Source organism: Musca domestica, unplaced genomic scaffold (genome assembly GCF_030504385.1).
Source record: "Musca domestica strain aabys unplaced genomic scaffold, Musca_domestica.polishedcontigs.V.1.1 6, whole genome shotgun sequence".
Lineage (NCBI taxonomy): Eukaryota > Metazoa > Arthropoda > Insecta > Diptera > Muscidae > Musca > Musca domestica.
Genome location: NW_026712363.1, coordinates 17,450,690 through 17,465,329, shown reverse-complemented (window position 1 = coordinate 17,465,329; position 14,640 = coordinate 17,450,690). Strand labels below are relative to the sequence as shown.

At 36.3% G+C, this 14,640-nt stretch overlaps 1 protein-coding gene across 1 annotated transcript in view; it reads right to left on the bottom strand.

Moving 5' to 3' along the window:
* The window catches only part of LOC101891324 (echinoderm microtubule-associated protein-like CG42247), a 354,339-nt gene that overhangs the window by 253,417 nt on the left and 86,282 nt on the right, over positions 1 to 14,640 (bottom strand). The gene's annotated exons all lie outside the window — the stretch shown is intronic.

Below are 14,640 nucleotides of genomic sequence, written 5' to 3'. Positions count from 1 at the left end.
CTTTGTTAGGCCTGTTGGGATGAATCAAAAAAATTAAGGTGGACTTTTACCTACGAATTAGCGGACCCTTACTAATACGTTATATAAATAATCTTCGTTAAAAGATACAAGATAAAGTCTATAACTATCATTTATATCTTAGTCCGATTTTTAATTTTTTCGTACACCAACTGTATAATAGCAGCTTAAATAGGAAGCATATTACTCTTGAGAGTAGTATAAAAGAGTTTATAATCCCAACAAGAGAGAAATTGTCCATTTTCCCAAAATTAAATATTTTAAATATAAATATATTAAACCAATAACAAAGTCCTTGTATAAAACAATGGTTTTTAGTCCAAATACTTTTTCTAATATTTGCTCTCTGGCCTCCTTCTGTTGTTCGAAATTAGATTTTTTCCCTTCATATGACAGAGATATGTGACATTTGAATAATTTTTTTCACATTTTTCTATCAAGGAAAAAAATGGAAATACTAATAGTACTCTTTTTCGCATATACAGGTAACTGTCATGGAGTTGAGGTTCCAAGGATAATCATTAGTGTCATCCACCCATTGATTTTGATGTGAAAATGTGCTAAACTTTGCCAATCTCCATTGAAATGTCAACATTGTCTATGTCGTCATCATCATCACTACCACCACTAACTGCGCAGACACACACGCACACACCAGCATCATTAACAGTTTGTCATAGCTGAGAAATTCATCTTGGCCATACAAATATCAAATGTCACAAAAATGTCATTACTCAAAAATGTAAAATGTTTGTTCTGCTCCGGTATGAATGGCGGAATGAATGAACGAATGTCTTTGACTTTGTATCTGTGTCATGGCATGGCGCTCATGGAGTCCATATACATATATACATACAAATGTATGTATGTTTTTTTTTTTTAGCATAATTGAGTTTTACATATCATGAAATATGATTACAATTTAATGTAAACTTTTTGGAAATAAACCAATTAAAAGTACATCGTCAATTATCGGAGTTAGTTGGTAAGTGTGTGTGTGTGCGTGTGTGATTGTGTGTGGTAAATCTATATTTTATTTGCAAACTTTCATATGACTTCGTAATGGATCAATAAAATGATGAGTTTCTAGGGTTAGCGTATGAGTTATGTTGGTAATCATACGCTCCTATATTTGCTCACAAATACATTGGGACGAGTTCTGTTGGCAATCAAACGTAAATTAGTTGCCACTGTATTAGTGCCCATTACTGCTGTGAGATGAATTAAAGTGCAAAGGCCAGATAGCCCAAGTTAAAATAAGCCTGGTTCATTATTGACTGCCTTATTAGATTTTGCTTTATTGCACTTCAATTTCAATTAATTTATTGAATACCTGTATTCTTGCATATTTTCTGTTATCGGCATTCTCTTAAGCTATCACAAGCAAACACTTGAATATGTTAACCATACTAGGTAAGTTTGTATAATAAACTAATTTAGAAGAATTTATCTCCATTCTATGTAGACCATAATTTCATTTGGACAATTCGAATGGATAATATTAACAATTATGAAAGATTTTCGAGTAGAGAAATTATGATTTCATTTAATTATCTTTATGGTCTCAAAATTAATTGCAACGATTTTGGAAACATGAAAATCTTCGGGCACAATAGTCGAGATACAACAACTTTTGTGATGTGTAAGTGCTATTAGTTTAAGATCAATTTCAGATAAGTAAGGCGTATAAAATTGTTAAAGATGCGTGGCTGATTTTCCCATCAGAGCCTGGAAGAAACGAGCAGCGCTTATATCTTAAATTCTACATTTTAAATTTTTTACTACGTAAGAGAACCAAAAGAAAAGTTTTATAGTATAAATTCTATGCTTTCAAATTCCGCATGAATGTTACAACGCATTAGATAACATGGTTTTCATACCCTACACCACACCGCATTTGTTTGAAACATGGAGAAGAAAGCGAGATAGGCCCATGGTTATTTTTGAGGATCTTCATACTAACATTTTTGAGTCGATTTATACATGTCAGTCAGTCCGTCCGTGCGTCTGTCTATATATTATTGTGAACAAAATGCAGGTCGCATTTACTAACCGATTGAGATGAAATTTTCCAAAACTCAATTTGTTGGTTCCAAGGACGAGCCCTATTGAAATTGGTGAGAATCTGTTACAATTCAGATATTGCTCTCATATAAATCTTCAACCGATTTCAGGTTAATTGTGCACCAAATGACCAATATCAGTCTAAATGACCCCTAGAAACAAGTAATTTAATTGTTGTGAAAATTGGTTCAAATATAGCTAAAGCTCCCATATTTATGTTTCATTCAATTTGGGGCTTCAAGTCCCTCACATATGTAATCTGTACACCACAACAATAAAATTTGGTACTAGATATTATGTACGGCAAAGAAATACGTCTGAAACAATTTATCGAGATCGAATCAGATTTGGATATAGCCCCCATATATATCTTTCTCCTATTGTGCTCCAAATGTCTAATATCAGCCAACAACGGACTGACTTTTGACAGCCTAAAGCAAGTGCTTCAAATTTTGGTGAAAATCGGTTGAGATATAGCTATAGCTCCCATATATATGTTTCATCCGATTTGGTGTTAAAGTCCCTCACATGCGTAATATGCACATCAGATACTGGTCGAAAATACCCCTGTTAAAATTTATCGAGATCGATTCAGATTTTTATATATACCTTCGATATACGTCTTCATTCGATTTTATAGTTATTGGTCACCATATATGTAATATTAGCCAATATGGAAAATAGTTTTTCATATTCAATCGAATTTTACCATATAGTGAAACTCGCTCCAATAAACATTTTATAATATAATCCTTATCGAAGTCGTATTATGCACTACACAACAATGTTGTTTGGTTCACAGTTGGTATGATCTATTTCATATAAATTCTCGATATAAACTTTTTTGTTACCGGAGCTCTACTAAATACGCCTAGTGGTGTAGGGTATCATATAGTCGGCTCGCTCGAATTTCGACATTTTTGTACTGGGTTAACTTTACTTTTTTATAAATTTTTCTTTTTCTCGTTTCCAAACCTAGTCAAAATCTCCCTTTGTATTTCACTTCAAGTGCTATGAGAAGTACAGGGTTGCCCATATTCGACGGACCCATGTTTTTTTTTTAATCAAAGAAAAAAATAAAAATTTGGCGGTTGGCAATGTTAATCATTTAATTTGTTTCAAGTAGATTTGGTTACATCAATTTTTGAATATGATATCTCTCAAATGGCCGCCTCTGGCGTTGATGACGTATTGTGCCCTTTTTGCTGCATTTTCCATCGTTTTTGCCAACATTTCGGCCGGAATAGCGGCTATTTCTTAACGAATGTTGTCCTTGAGCTCTTCTACGGTCCTTGGCTTGTTAACTTAAACCTTTGACTTCAAATATCCCCACAAGAAGAAGTCAGGCGGCGTCAAATCGGGCGAACGCGGTGGTCAGTCCAAATCACCACTTTTCGACATCAAACGGCCCGGAAACAAATTCTTCAGAAAATCGATTGTTATGCGATTTGTGTGCGGTGGAGCGCCGTCTTGTTGAAACCAGAACTGTCTCATACGCTTTCGACGAATAATTGGCATCACAAAATTGGTCATCATGTCGCGATAACACTCCTGATTGATGGTAACAGCATGGCCATTTTCATTTTGGAAGAAAAACGGTCCAATGACCGTTTTCGCACTAACGCCGCACCAAACTGTGACTTTTTCGTTATGAAGAGGCACTTCTTGAATCTCTTGAGGATTTTCAGTGGCGTAAAAACGGCAATTTTGCTTATTTACGGTCCCATTCAATGTGAAATGGACATCGGACATAATAATTTTGTTCCAAAATTGCTCGTCATCTTCGGCCATTTCGATGACTCTTTGGGCCCATTCCAATCGACGAGGCTTGTCCGCACGCAACATTCCTTGCGTCAATTGAATTTTGTACGGGAACAAATGTAAATCAATGCGAATAATCCGTTGTAAAGTGGACCGAGCCATGCTCAACTGCTGAGAACGGCGTTTTTGGGATGTTCTCGGCCGATCGCCTTGGTCGACTTTTATATGGCCTCTTCGGATTAGAAAGAGCCTTACCAGTCGAAAATTTTTCGTATAAACGCTTAATGGTGTTCTTAGAAGGCCCATTTCTCACATTTTTTAATGTTTTAAAAGCAAGATGAGTTTTCACAATTTACTTCTTCTGTTGAATGTAAATTTCAGAGCGCTCGCGTGGCGTGTATTGGTACATGGTAAAAATCTGCTTGGACTGACGCTTCAAACGCGGTATGTCATTAAGCGATGTGACATCTCTGTCAAAAGTTATGGCGTTGCCAGATGGGTCCGTCGACAAATATATATGGGAGCTATATCTAAATTTTGACCGATTGTCTCCAATTTCAATAGGGTTCGTCCTTGAGCCAAACAAATGATTTGTGCAAAATTTCATATTTGTTTACAAAAATACATGGACAGGCGGACGGACGGACAGACGGACGGACGCACATGCATAAATCGACTCAGAATGTTCTATGCAGATCATCAAAAGGAACAATGGGTCTATCTCGTTTCCTTTTGCCTGTTACAAACAAATGCACAAAGACATAATACCCTGACCACCTTGTGGTGTAGGTTATAAAAAAAAGTTAAATATCATAAGGCGTATTTTCTTTAAATAAAACCCAAATCATAGTAATTCCTTTACATATTTGCAATTGAACAACTAAGAAGTTACCAAATTTAATAACAAATTTTACATGCACCCCAAATCTTGTGAACTCACCTCCAGTGGTTAGTTTAAAAAGTATGAAAGTAAAAAGTAATTTAAGCAATTTTCGCTAGCCATATCAAAATTGTCGGTTAGTTAATGTATCAAAAATTACAATGTTGCAACGTGATTGTTTGCTGGATAACATTAAAGAGTCAAACAAGATCACTAAAGGTAAAAGCTATACACACCATTATAAATCTTAACAAAAAGGATATTAAAACATGTAATTTAAAAAAAAAATAATAATAAACTAATCCGTATTTGTACGCATTTAATTTTTTGCTCAAATTTAAAAACATTAGAATCGTAATATCGTATACCTTGAGTCACGTGCCGTTGCTCAATTTCAGTTTTTTGTTCTTTAATATGTTTATAATAAGCACTTATTTATGTCAATGATTATTGTGTGTTTTTAAGTGTCTGCGTACACATGTACACACTTTCACATTTCCACTCTCAATTTGGCGACGCACAATGATAATTAAAAATCTCTCCAATTTGAATTGGAATTGTGGATTTCATTTTGCTCTCATTTGTAATTGTAGTTGTAGTGGCAGTACTAATAATAAATGACCATTTTGTATTAAAATTACATTAAAAACACTTCAAATGGTTCGGCGAAACAAAAACTAATAGTCATTATGAGGTCATTAACAAATTGTTCCATCATTGTCACATGACCAGTTGAGGGCGGCAAAAAAACGAACGCAAAATAAAATAGCGGCTGTTGAAAATCACCACTTCCGATGATAATTACATGCAAATGTAAATTATGATATATATGTTAGGGCTAACTCTATTTTGATGGAAATACGGTTTCTGCCTTCTGACAGCGGCGGTGATTTGTCAAGTATTAGCAATCATAATTATGAAATGTTGAAAAAGCGATTTTTATTTATGCATTATATGTTAATTTGTTTATAAATTGCACAAAAGCTTACTTTAGGAATTGTAGCATTTAACAAATGACGTTTGGAAAGAGCGTGGTTTCAAAGATGATAGGCTGTGCGTAGTAGAAACCAGAGAGGAAAGGTCAAAAGTCAGGCGGGTCGACTATATGATACCTTACAACACAATGCGTATTTAGTAGAGTATATTGGGAATTTATGTGGCCAATGAAACCGTCACACGGTACCCGTATGTTGCTCTGCGGTATTTTGGCCCATTCCCGGCGATACGGTTGCTTGAGGTGATCGACACTTTGGTATTTTTTAGTGCCAAACTTGATCTTCAAAATACTCCAGACACAATAGTATAACGGATTGGTATCCGAAGATTTTGGTGGCCATTGTGCGCTGGAAATGAAGCGAGGAACCTCATTTTGTAACCATTCGTGGGTGGCACATGCTGTGTGTGATGATGCTGGGTGCTGTTAAAATGTCCAAGGTCTGTGCGGGCCAAAATGTGTGCGTGCCCAAGGCTTTAATACACCTTCCACAATATTTTCGCGTAATATTCGGCATTTATTCTGATGCCACGGCCGATTAATATGAGCGGAGAGCGACCATCGGCTATTATGGCGGTCCACACCATCACCATGACCGGCGCCTGAGTTCTGGTGGCCGACCGAAGGTGCACATTTTCATCTGACCTCTTTGGCTTTACCACGAGCTCATTTTCAATGTTTGCCGAATGGAAGATTGCTATATGTTCAGCTCACGAGCTATTTTTCGGCCACTGCGACTCGGGTTTTGATCATGTGGCTTCTTTATTTTTCGAACAATTTGTACTGATGTTGCTGTGTTCTTCCGTCCACTTCCTTGACGTCAGGCTACGCTATAGCGGGTAAAATGGACCACAACTGTTATCGAGATCGGTTCAGATTTAGATATATCTGCCATATATAACTTCGTCCGATTTACCTTTTATTGTGCACCAAATGTTTAATTTTTGCATTTTTTTGCATTTTTGCACATACGACCGAATTGAGTCTAGAAGCTAGTATGCCAAATTTGGTGAAAATCGGTTCAGATATAGCTATAGCTCTCATATATACTGTTCATCCAATTTGTCATATTTGTTACTCACAGCCGTAATATGCACTCCGTAACAACGATATTCAGGGAAATATATCAAATACAGCTCAGAAATATCTTTGTCAAATTTTATCGAGATAAGTTCCGATTTGGATATAGCTTCCATATATATTTTTATCCGATTTCAAATTAATTGTGCAACAAATGGGCAATACAAGTCAGAATTTAAAAGATACAAATGCTTCGGTATATTTATTCCTTTGAACTTCCGGTGCAAGAACATTGAATATTTTGGTTCACATTTTCGCATGTTCCTCGCATAATGGTACCTCTGGATAAACAATATTTTTATGATTTTTCCGGGTCGTAATGGGTCATAGCTTCGGTGACAGAACATTGAATATTTAGGTCTACGATTTCCTATAGTGCACATCTAACGATATCCATCGATATTCTGTATTTTGTCGCATGTACCCGCAAAATTGTTTTAAGTTTGGTATTTAAGAAGATTTGGTAAATGACAATCCATGAAGTATAAAATTGCCTATAGAGGTTTCCGTTTTCGTATGACCGCCATTTAACGGCCTCATACACCTTATGGTTTTTTTAAAGTTTAAAAGCAGTATCCAAACGGTCTCACTGGTATTTGTAGTTTAAAGTGGAACACGTTTGAATTCAGATACTTTTACATAACAATGATTTTTTATCTAATGTTGGAGGGTATTAGAATTTGGGCCTTTTTATTATTCCCTCCACCATAGTATGGAGGGTATATTAAGTTTATCATCATGTTTGTAACACCTCGAAATATACATTTTAGACCCCACAAAGTATATATATTCTAGATCAGCATAAAATTCTATGTCGATTTAGCAATGTCCGTCCGTCTGCTCGTCTGTCCGTCCGTGGAAATCACATTAGCTTCCGAACGAAATGAATTAAGTTGATGAACATTTACTCAAATGTGCATTATGTCTGGAGGACTTTTAGTATTGAAAATGGGTCATGTAGGTCCCCGTCTTCGTATAGCCCCCCATATAACGGTACCTATCGATATTCGCTACTTTGTTGATTTTAGCTACATTATTTACCGAAATTCTTTCAAATTTGGTATTTGATGTTCGTAATGGATACTACAGTCCCAGACAGAAAATGAGCCATGTAGGTCCACGTCTTCGTATAGCCCTCATATAACGGTACTTCCAGATATTCTGTATTTTGATGAGTTTACCGACATTATTTTCCGAAATTCTTTCAAATTTGGTATTTGATGTTCCTATTGGATACTACATCATAAGACAGAAAATGGGCCATGTAGATCCACGTCTTCATATAGCCCTCATATAACGGTACACCCCGATATTCGGTATTTTGATGATTTTAGCGATATTATTCCCGGGATTGTTTCAAATTTGGTACTTGAAGTTCGTAATGGATGCTACAGCCTATGACACTACGTTTTGGTGTAGCCCCCATATAACGTAGCCTCGGGATATTCGGTTTTTTGGTAATTTAAGCGACATTATTCATCGAAATTGTTCGAAATTTGGTATTTAAAGTTCGTAATGGATACTACAGCCTATGACAGCCTAAGATAAAGACTACATTCGGTATTTTTAAAATTTAAAAAGAGTTTTTAATGGATTTTTTATTTTTTGAAAATTGCGAAATTCGTTCCAAAATGTGGATGGTATTCAAGGTTCGGCCCGGCCGAACTTACAGCTTTTTTACTTGTTATTATTATGAACTTTGTACAAAGGAACAGATTCTCGAAGATGAAAATTTTCTTTCTCAAGAAAGCTTAATCATACGCTACAGATTATACATATCATATTTTCTTTTAACCTACATCTGTTATCACAAGATATTTCACTAACTTGAAATTAAAAAAAAAAAAAATAAATAAATAAATATTAAAATTACACCAGCCTGTAGGAAAGCATTAATTGCTGCCTCCTTGGCCCAGAAATCTCGAAATGTGGGATGATGATGCTCTGGCTTTTCGTCGATGTATTCCATGATGGTTGATAATCCTGTAGCTTGAACTTGTCACTGCAATCTTCAAATAAATATGAACACTTGAATTTGCAACACTCAACTATAAAATTAATTCGAATATGATTCATACAACCGAACACGACGCACGATGTTTTTTTTTTCGATTTTATGAATATTTACTTTCACTTTGAATTAAAATCGACAGCAACGAAACCACAGCCAGCGAAAAGGCACAATATTAAAATTAAGAATTCAAAGGTATGTTCGATTGACTTTAGCGACGGTCGACGAGTTGTTTGTATGTTGTTTTGTTGGACCCTATCAAATATTGGCCAACTGGTGTTGTTGACGTTTAAAAGTAAAACTGTTGCAATTTAGCCTAAAGTCAAAAATGGGAGCAATGCAAAAGACTAAACAATTTACGCTTTAGCGTACACAGAGCTACACATACCAGTTCATAGAATTCTTTTTTTCCCCCATGCACATATACACATGCAAATATGCAAAGTTATGTCCTAAAGTCAGTCGGTGTGTGTGTGTGTGCACATGTGTGTCTGTGTGAGACGTTCTTGTTCTGAGGGGGTTTGAATGGCATGTGTAATATCGATTGTATGAGAGTGTCACTTAAGGATATGAACGCCGTTGTTAGCCGTTTGCTGGAAAAAGTGTTCACATACATGTGTGTGTGTGAGTATGTGTTTATATGTGTGTTTTCGTTAGACATGTATTCTTGAAGGGACTGACGATGCCGCCATATATTTCACATATCAAGGGTTTTGTTCTCCGTCCCCGTCTTTTGTGTTCTTTTGTTGATCGGCACAAATGTCGGACAAATAATGCATAAAGATGGCTGACAATATGGCGGAAATAGCAAACGATGTCAGCAAGGAATAAACAAATGTCACTGTATAATGCCATTGGCAGCAATAACGGCGACAGCAAATCGCAAAATGTCTTGTGGAAACCATATCGTTTGGATATTGACGAATATGAAGATATCTACAGGCGAAGTTAAGATTTCTTCAAATTGGTTATAAAAGGAAAGTTGGATTTGTGGTCATGATGGTGGCCATAATGAATCTCTACATTCAAATCTTTTTCGCAATCTATAAGTCCTTCGTTAAATAGAATGTAGTAGGGTGCACTTATCAGAATCGATTTCATTCTAACTGATATTTACACAGACATCCTTGGCTATTCATGTGAATGCTTAATTCAAAGTCGTTTAATTGAAAATGTATGTGTGCTACGGACTGCAGTACAGTGGAATAAAAACGATTTTTTAAGGCACGTGATGGGAAGAAATTATATTTGTGAACTCGGAATAAGATCTATTTTTGGGTCCTTTCATGAAATTAAAGTTTTAAAACTCTCCAAGAAAAGTCTTAATGGAATTGGATGTTAATTTCGTGTTCTAAAAGCTTCATGAATACTCAAAATTTTTTCGTTTTGGTTATTCAAAATTTTGACCGTTTTTTGGGGAGGTACCAGAAGGAGGGTATCGATATATCCCATTTTCACAGCAGATCTTGTGTTAGTCGAAATAATGAGATGTGTGAAATATGAAGGGAACCGGATGCTTATTTTGGATTTTATAATAGATTTGGTTTTTCAAAACTTTGACATTTTGTAGGGGTGGTACCAGAAGGAATGGTCCGATCTCTACCATCTTTATAACAGATCTTGTGTTTATGGAAATATTGAGATGTGCCAAGTTTGAATGGAATCGGATGTTAATTTTCCGTTTTATGAGCTTGATAAATATTCAAAATGTTGACCGTTTATAGGGAGGTACCAAAAGTAGTGGGCCGATATATTCTACATTCAAACTAGATCTCGGGTTAATAAAACTATTTTGATGTGTATAATTTGAAGACTATCGGACTTTTATTTCACATTTTATAAAAGTTATAATTATTCAAAATTATGACCCGTTGTTGGAGAGGTACTTGATCGAGTGGACCGATGTGGATATGGACCAATCTCGCACCTGACCTAGTATTGATGCATATATTTGGATTTGCAAAGTTGGAACCAAATCGGATAATCATTTCTCTTTCTGTGCAGTAAATTATTTTCTTTGAAAATGTTGAAATTTTGTGGGGGAGGTACCAGAAGGAGTGGACCGATCTTGTCCATCTCCGAACTCGATCTATGTTTGACAATAGTTTTACGATGTGTCAAGTTTAGGCCAAATCGGATATTCCCTTCGAGAGTTATCGTGCACAGCAACCAGACGGACTGTCGGACACCTTTAGATTGACCCCAAACTTGCTGATTTGGTTCAAGGAAACCTTGGTCTAAAACCGTTACGATGTATCAAGTTTGAACGAATTCCTATACTCTTTTTGATAGTCTTTGGATCGACTACAAATGTCCCTGCCAACATCTGTTGGCAATGTAACTGACAATTCAATTTTCGACACCATTTTTACCACACAAGGCATATAATTTTCATGGACTTGGCAGACATCAATCGCACACAGCATTCCGTTTGCCTTACCATGAGATACGCTTACTACGGCAGGGACTTGTCAGAGGGTAGATAGTGATTTTATGAATCATTTTCTGTCCTCCTCCGACTAACAGAATCGTTAGCCGTGAACACTTTTTACTGACTCTCAATAAAATGAGTGGTCGGTAATTTATTTACACAGGGACTTCGGCTCGTTGTTCCACTAAAGCTTCGGCTCATTATACTGTATCGTAGCTTAATAATTTCCTACTCATTGCAGACGACCCAATTATCCAAAATCCAACATACCCACAGCGAGCTGCCGAACCCGAACCGGTTCGGATTCATTTGAGAAGGCTTAAACATCTGTTTTCGAACATACCCACAGTGAGCTTCCGAGTCCCAACGAGTTCAGACCCATCTAAGAAGACCTGAACATCTGTTCCCACACATGCCCAAATTGAGCTGTCGAGCCCGATTATTCTAAAACGACTTGGATATCTACTCTCGAATATCTCTACAGTGAACCGCCGTATCCGAACCGTCCCAAAATTACATCGTAAAACCCGATTACAAAGTGCAAAAAAAATAAAAAAATAAAAAATATGGGGAATATCTAGAGATAATGGAAGTAGCTTAAAAAAATTAAGGCACGCGTATCGGCGTTTTGAAAGATTACATCGAAAAGTAACCATAATAGAGGGGTTAAGTTAACCACTCCCCTCACACACACACTTCCAAACATTTGGAAATTTTCGTATTAAGATTCTTCAGAATCCTATATGTATATTTGGCTCTGAGATCTATGGTGATATTTTGTGTAGAATAATTTCTTCCGCCTAAAAAAAAATTATTTCACCTTTAGACGTCAAGTCGAAAAGTGTCCAAAGTAAAATTGATCAAAATCTTGAAGCATTTTTTTAAATGTACTGTGGAAATAGAGAATAGTAAAATTTGATGAAGAATATTTTTGTCATTGAAGTCATCCCTCTAAAATTATGTTTTGTATTTAGACTCTTGACGTTTCAAAACGTCGATATATATGTCTTCTTTCATAATATGCTGGATTTTCTCCATAATTATTGGAAAAAATTGTATTTTGTGGCACGACGACCATTCATCGAAGTTCCCTATTATCTTCAACGTCTCCAACGCCGACATCATTCCGAACACCAACATCGTAATTCCTGATGCCATCCCATCGACATCCGAACCATAAATCAAAGTTCCCAATTATCTCCAAATCGTAATGTCCCGAACGCTGGCATCAATTCGGAAGGCAAACATTGTAAATTCTGATATCGCTCACCGGTCAACATCCGACGATCATATATCACTTCCTGATCACCTTTGAATCGTCGGCAAACTGAATAGTTTCCCTGGCTAATCATACTTCAATAACAACCCGACATCACTACATCACAGTTCCCGATTATCCACAAATCGTTCATCCTCTGAATATCAACCTTAGAATTACCGATTGTCCACGAGGTAAACATTTTTCGTTGGATATGCACACAACTCATTGAATTAACTGTGGATGTTTTATAAGCTCTACTTCCCACTGTGTCCTAATCCATTGTCACATAGTCTTCATATCGAACTGTCATATTTGCCAGTAGCTATATTTCTATGTCATGTCATCCATGCCAGCCAGTCACTACTACACTTCAGTATATCCAACACATATTTTCGAAGAGCCCCTCCATTAAAAGCAGTGAAATGCAATTGCAAGCGTAGTTGCTGTTGTTGTATTAGTGACTCTTCAAAGTATGACCATCTTAATGGTATTTGTGTTGAAAGGACGTCCGATATAGACAGGCGTCGCACAGCAAAAAAGGCAAAAAAACCTGAACGAAACGCTTAACTTGAAGGCATAGTCGTATGTTATGAAGAAATTCCGTTTGGTTTCATTGAAGCAGCAATTCTTTTGCGCTTCGAATTCTAACTGTAAACCGGGGTGTGTGTTTACACCTACATACATACCTACCTTCGTAATGTAATCACATTTGTTGCTGTCGTAGAGTGAAGGTTTTGCTGATTTTTTGTTTGTTTGGTTGGCTTTACGTTTTCCAAATGGTTTGTCTGATATGTAAAACAATTCGGTCGGTAGTCGGTGCCAAATAACGCAATGGAATGTGATATCAATGGGCTTTTAGGAAATAGTAGGGAGTTTAAGGGTTTTATTTCTATTAGAAATTTTTATATACCCTCAGCCATATGGCTAGAGAGGGTATATATCATACGGTCAAAAAATGCCTAGTCAAAATAACGGTTTTGGACCATATGTCTGGCTAACTGGTGCGCACGATAACTCTTGAAGTGAGTGTCTGATTTGGTCCAAATTTGGCATATCGTAATATTATTATCAAACTTAGATCGAGCTCGGAGATGGGCAATATCGCTGTACTCTTTCGGGTACCTCCCCTACAAAATGTCAACATTTTCACAGAAAATAATTAGCCTTATACAACAAGAAGGGATCATCCAATTTTGTAGAAAACCCTGATATTTGTATCAGCGATAGGTCGGTGGACAATATCGGACCCCTCCATTAAGTACCTCCCTCACAAAGTGTCAAAATTTTGAATAATCATACAATTTATAAAATGAGAATTAGGAGTCCAATTCTTTTGAAATATATCGCATATCCCAATATTTCTAAGAACTCTACGTCTGATGTGACTATGGTATAGGTTGGACCAATCCTTTTAGTACCTATCCCATAGTGGGTCAAGATTTTAAATACTTGTATCTCCCATAAAAACGAAATAAACATCTAATTATCTTCAAATTTCACAAATCCCAATTTTTCTACTAGCACAGGATTGGTTGCGAAAATAGGATGTATTAGACCACTTCTTCTGGTACCTCCCCCACAAAAGGTCAACATTTTGGAATAATTACACCTCTCACAAAATAAGCATTCAATTCTCTTTAAACTTCACAAATCGCAATTTTTATACTAATACAAGATTGACTGTGATAAATCGGCCTGCTTCTTCTGGTGCCTCCCCCCACAACGGTATATCTCAACTATTCTACTATATCAGGTACCTCTGGAACATTTCAACATTTTCCAAAAATTATCCCGTATTTCAGGCAAACAGAATGACAATAGTCTATATAGTCCACAACTCTTATGTTTCCTTCGGAACTGACCAACCCCCAAACCCCTCTTTCGGAACTGACCCCATAATAAGTCAAAATTTTGAATAATCACAACGCATTTAAAATAAAATGTAATATATGGACATTGGCTGATGGTATACATCTGTCGGCAAAATCGACTGATACTTTTTAACTTGCATAAAGAGTAGTTACAGTAGAAGTATACGTATTCCTAAATATATTGTTTCGAAAAATATTGCGGAATCACGGCACCCAAGAACCGGGAATTTAGCAAATAAAAAGTAAAAAAACATTAATTTCGGCCGGGC